The following is a 6,303-nucleotide window of genomic DNA, read 5'->3' as shown; positions in this document are numbered from 1 at the left end:
TTTTTCCTTGTTTTTATGGCATTTTATGATTCACTGATTGAGTATTTAATAAAGCTTATTATTTTTTCACCATTGGACGTCTAAGAGCTTTCAGTTCTTTGTTGTTTTCTAGAAAGAGACAGCAGAGATAGAGCAATGTGGCTACAATCACAAGAGAACCTGGTACCTGCAGTGTAAAGCATGGTGGAGGAGACAGAGGAATGTAGCTACAGAAATAGGGGAATCTGATACCTGCAGTGTAAAGTATGGTGGAGGAGGTAGAGTTACGTTGCTACAGGAACTGGGGAACCTGACATCTGCAGTGTAAAGCATGGTGGAAAAGATATAAGTATGTAGCTACCGGAAGAGACGAACCTGATACCTGCAGTGTAAAGCATGGTGGAGAAGATAGAAGTATGTAGCTACAGGAACAGGGGAACCTGATACCTGCAGTGTAAAGCATGGTGGAGAAGATAGAAGTATGTAGCTACAGGAACAGCAGAACCTGATACCTGCAGTGTAAAGCTTGGTGGGGGAAGTAGAGTTACGTTGCTACAGGAACTGGGGAACCTGACACCTGCAGTGTAAAGCATGGTGAAAAAGATAGAAGTATGTAGCTACAGGAACAGCAGAACCTGATACCTGCAGTGTAAAGCATGGTGGCAAAGATAGAAGTATGCAGCTACAGGAACAGAGGAACCTGATACATGCAGTGTAAAGCATGGTGGAGGAAATGAAGGTATGTAGCAACAGGAAAATAGGAACTTGATACCTGCAGTGTAAAAAATGGTGGAGGAGATAGAAGTATGTAGCTACAGGAACAGCAGAAGGAGATAGCAGTATGTAGCTACAAGAATAGAGGAACCTGAGACCTGCAGTGTGAAGCATGGTGGAGAAAATAGAGGTATGTAGCTACAGGAACAGTGGAATCTAATACCTGCAGTGTAAAGCATCGTGGGGGAGATAGATATATGTATAAACAGGAAAATTGGAATCTGATACCTGCAGTGTAAAGCATGATGGAGGAGATAGAGGTATGTAGCAACAGGAAAAGTGGAACCTAGTACCTGCAATGTAAAGCATGGTGGAGAAGATATCAGTACGTAGCTACAGGACTAGAGGAAACTGACACCTGCAGTGTAAAGTATGGTGGGGGAGATAGAGGTATGTATATACAGGAAAAGTGGAATCTGATACCTGTAGTGTAAAGCATGGTGGAGGAGATAGAGGTATGTAGCAACAGGAAAAGTGGAACCTAGTACCTGCAATGTAAAGCAAGGTGGAGGAGATTTCAGTACGTAGCTACAGGAACAGAGGAACCTGACACCTGCAGTGTAAAGTATGGTGGAGGAGATAGCAGTACGTAGCTACAGGACTAGAGGAAACTGACACCTGCAGTGTAAAGTATGGTGGGGGAGATAGAGGTATGTATATACAGGAAAAGTGGAATCTGATACCTGTAGTGTAAAGAATGGTGGAGGAGATAGAGGTATGTAGCAACAGGAAAAGTGGAACCTAGTACCTGCAATGTAAAGTATGGTGGAGGAGATAGCAGTACGTAGCTACAAGACTAGAGGAACCTGACACCTGCAGTGTAAAGCATGGTGGGGGAGATAGAGGTATGTAGCTACAGGAACATCGGAATCATGCCTGCAATGTAAAGCAAGGTGGAGGAGATTTCAGTACGTAGCTACAGGAACAGAGGAACCTGACACCTGCAGTGTAAAGTATGGTGGAGGAGATAGCAGTACGTAGCTACAGGACTAGAGGAACCTGACACCTGCAGTGTAAAGCATGGTGGGGGAGATAGAGGTATTTAGCTACAGGAAAATAAGAACCTGACACCTGTAGTGTAAAGTATGGTGGAGGAGATAGAGGTATGTAGCTACAGGAACAGCTGAATCTGATACCTGCAGTGTAAAGCATGGTGGGGGAGATAGAGGTATTTAGCAACAGGAAAATAGGAACCTGATTCCTGCGGGGCAGCCCACTATTGTTGCACTATAGCTCCTATTAGCGCACAGAGGATTCCTTTACTACACTGTAACAAACCCTCAGCTGTGAGACAGTTTTCATCCTTTCACCCTTGGCTCCAGGACTGCTCCACAACAGTGGTCCTCCCTGCGGTGCCTGTAGTACCAGCAGTGTGCAGCAGGTGGCAGCAGAGTCCAGGATGCTAATAGAGTTATGTCACATACTGTCTGTAGCCGTGTATATGGATGATCACTCCCATCATCCTTGTCCGCTCCCTTTTCTCACACATGATGTATCACTCACCTTTGTCCCCGCCTCTCATTCCTGTCCCCAAGAGCTCACGATCTAATCCCACATTTGCAGTGGGGGTCACTTTCATAAAAAGTGGGGAAAACCCATGAAAACCATATAAATGCTGGACCACCGCGCCTCCTATAGCGCGACACTATATCCTGTATGCCAGGGGTCAGTTACCTCCAGCTGACGCGGACCTACAACTCCCAGCATGCATTCTATATTATTATATTAAATATCAGATAATTGTAACTTTTTGTAGCATTTAAATAAAAGTGCGCAAACCAAGCTCTGCTACATAACACAGCACCCCCCCCCCCCTTGCAGTAGATAATCTGGACATGATAGTGTTAAAAATCTCATTTGCTTGTGAAAATCCCTCAGTTTGGCGCCTTTACGCCCCGCTTCCCATCACGTTGACTCTTTAACCCTTGCCTTCCTGGAGAGTGAACATTGCCACAGCCAATCAGAACTCAGGACTGGTGATACATACTTAAAACTCTGGGGCCCGAATGCAAAATGTTCCAGGGCCCCCACCAACCATGTGCCGTTCTTTGGTGACGGTTTTTGGGCCCCCCACGGCACCATGGCTGGGGTGTGACTTCGTCCCCCATCACCACGTGGCAGGTACTGACCCCTCAAGAGCTTCCAGTCTTTATTAAATGCTGTCATACCAGGAAGGGGTTAACAGACCTGACTATTGATGAGATTCGCCGGGGCCTCGTCATGACAACTGGGAGGGGGTGGGGAGGGCGCAGAATAGGATGCGTTATTGTCGGGTCAAGGGTCACTTAGCAATCAATACCCTTATATAAACTCAGTTACAATAAAGTGACACATCCCGCCTGGTGATAATCCCCGCAAATCCGGGAGTCCTCTCATATATGAGGTACAGTCTCGGAGAAGCACACTACAATCCTCATCATCTCCCACTGAAGCCTTGTAATCCACCTTCCAGTAGTCTAATGGCCGGGCTGGAGGCCGCACACCCGTCCTCGTTACCGGCAGGAGGACGCCGCTCTGCGGGCACAGTTCAGTTATTTCATTTACTGTTTATGAGTGTAATTGAAAGATCCACAGTTTCCCCCATAACGGTGACCTCCACAGTACCCCGCCCCCTTAACAGTGACCTCCACAGCAGCCCGCCCCCTTAACAATGACCTCTACAGTGCGCCACCCCCTTAACATTGACCTCACAGCAGCCTGCCGCATTGAAATGTGACCGCCATAGCAGCCCACCCCCTTAACAGTAACCCCCCAGTGACAGCACCCTGCCCTCTTAACAGTTACCTCCACAGTGCTTGCCCCCTTACCAGTGACCTCCACACCTCCCCACCTTCATTAATGGTGACCTTCACAGCACGCCACCCCATAACAGTGACCTCCACAGCACACCACCCCCTTAACAGTTACCTCCACAGTGCTTGCACCTTAACAGTGACCTCCACACCTCCCCACCTTCATTAACGGTGACCTCCACAGCACGCCACCCCATAACAGTGACCTCCACAGCACACCACCCCCTTAACAGTTACCTCCACAGTGCTTGCCCCCTTAACAGTGACCTCCACACCTCCCCACCTTCATTAATGGTGACCTTCACAGCACGCCACCCCATAACAGTGACCTCCACAGCACACCACCCCCTTAACAGTTACCTCCACAGTGCTTGCACCTTAACAGTGACCTCCACACCTCCCCACCTTCATTAACGGTGACCTCCACAGCACGCCACCCCATAACAGTGACCTCCACAGCACACCACCCCCTTAACAGTTACCTCCACAGTGCTTGCCCCCTTAACAGTGACCTCCACACCTCCCCACCTTCATTAACAGTGACTTCCACAGTGCCCCACCCCCTTAACAGTGACCTCCACAGTGCCCCACCCCCTTAACAGTGACCTCCCCAGCAGCACGCACCTTTAACAGTGACCTCCTCAGCGGCCCACACTCTTAAAAGTTACCTACACAGTAACCCACCACCTTAAAAGTGACCTCCACAGCACCCCTTCCCTTTAACAGTGACGTGGCCTGCCCCCTTAACATTGGCCAGCCTCCACAGCGACCTGCCTCCTTAAAGGGTTTCTGTCAGAAGGAAAATGGTTATTAACCTGGCTGACACTAGTGATGTGCTAATGTCAGCTGAACATAACTATATTAGCGCCATCTCACTGACTGAAGTCTTTATTGAGAAAAAATTACTTTTATAATATGCAAATGAGCCTCTAGGAGCAGGGGGGGCGGCGTTGCCCCTGCTCCTAGAGGCTCCGTTCTCCCACCTCTGGCCACGCCCTGCTACACTTGATTGACAGGGGCAGGCAGCGTTGGTCTCCTATCTCCGGCCCTGTCTGCAGTGTAAATCTTGCGCCTGTGCCGTCCCGTTCAGTATTCGGCGCAGGCGCAGTGAGAGAAGAACGCTCGCCGGCTGACGGCTTCACTCACTGCGCCTGCGCTGAATACTAAATGGGACGGCACAGGCGCAAGATTTCCACAGCGGGCAGGGCCGGCAGGAGGAGGTGAACGCTGCCTGGCCCTGTCAATCAAGTGTAGCAGGGCGTGGCCAGAGGTGGGGGGCAACACCCCCCCTGCTCCTAGAGGCTCATTTGCATATTATAAAAGTTTTTTTTCCCTCAATAACGGCAGCATGCAGTGAGATGGCGCTAATATAGTTCAGCTGACATTAGTACATCACTAATGTCAGCCAGGTTAATAACCATTTTCCTGCTGACAGAAACCCTTTAACAGTGACCCTCCACAGCGGTCTACCCCTTAAAGGGGTTGTCCGAGTTATGAAAAAAAAATATATATAGCACTGTAAATCTGATGGGCAGCAATATATAACTGAGCTAAGCAAGTTTTAGGTAAAAAAAAATTGTTTACCTGCAATAACAACAATCTCTTCCCCTCCCCCCTGCTCTGCTAAGGGAGTGAATACGTCTGTCCTGAGTGACATGTCAGCCTGCTGGGATACTCAGCAGCATGTTGTATGTGTAGGACTACAAGTCCCAGCTGTACAATGACACTGCTGATACACACAGGATCTCCCCCCTACCTGTTCTTGTGCAATGTTCTGCGGAACTCCTTTGTCAGCTTCTGTGCCCAGCATTTGTCTCCTCACTGCATGCAGCTACTCAGTAAAGCCTTCAGCCCTGAGTCTGTGCTCCTGAAGGGGTTAATCTTTCCTGTAGTATCCAGTGGGAGGGAGACACAGGGCAGACAGCAGCAGATGGCAGTGCAGGGGGGCGTGGCCAGCACAGTGACGTCTGGTGTACAGACACATATCTGCTCCCTCAGGCTTGTGCATGAAACATTATAAGAGCAGGGAGAGAAGATGACGTCACAGGTCACGTGACCCGCAGTGAAATCTGAGAAAGGAGCCACCACAGATGCAGTAAGTGCATGGTAAAGCTGTTACATTTGATCAGTTAGAAACATACAAAGATCAAAAAAATAACTTGGACAACCCCTTCAACAGTGACTTCCACAGCAGCCCGCCCCCTTAACAAAGACCCCCCCACAGCAACCCCCCCCCCCCCTTAACAGTGACCCCCTCACAACCCCCGGCCCTTTAAAATGTGACCTCCACAGCACCCTGCCCCCTTAACAGAGACCCCCCACAGCACACCACCCCCTTAACAGTGACCCCCTCACAGAACCCCACTCTTTAAAATGTGACCCCCACAGCACCCTGCCCCCTTAACAGTGACCTATAGGTTATCATGGAAACCTGCTATAAAACTGTGTATATGTCAAGACTGAAGGACCCGTGAGCTTTTATTGGCTAATAAGAGTCATATGACTGTATATATGAAGCCGAGTGAAGTTGCGAGCTCCTTTTGGCCAATACTTTTTTTGTGAATATCTCAAGAACCCGTACATCCTAGAGAGCTGGGACCTTTATGAAAACCTTTTCAGATACCCGATGTACCTATGTGCCAAATGTGGTGCAGATCAGTCCAGTCGTTTGGCTGTGCATAAAGAACAGACAGAAATTATTTTTTAAATACGTATAAAGAGGTAGGTTACAGTAGCCCCGATGGGCCTAGCTAAGGGC

Source organism: Bufo bufo, chromosome 2 (assembly GCF_905171765.1).
Source record: "Bufo bufo chromosome 2, aBufBuf1.1, whole genome shotgun sequence".
Taxonomy (NCBI): Eukaryota; Metazoa; Chordata; class Amphibia; order Anura; family Bufonidae; genus Bufo; species Bufo bufo.
The sequence above is the reverse complement of the archived record's forward strand: the minus strand, read 5'-3'. Positions refer to the sequence as shown.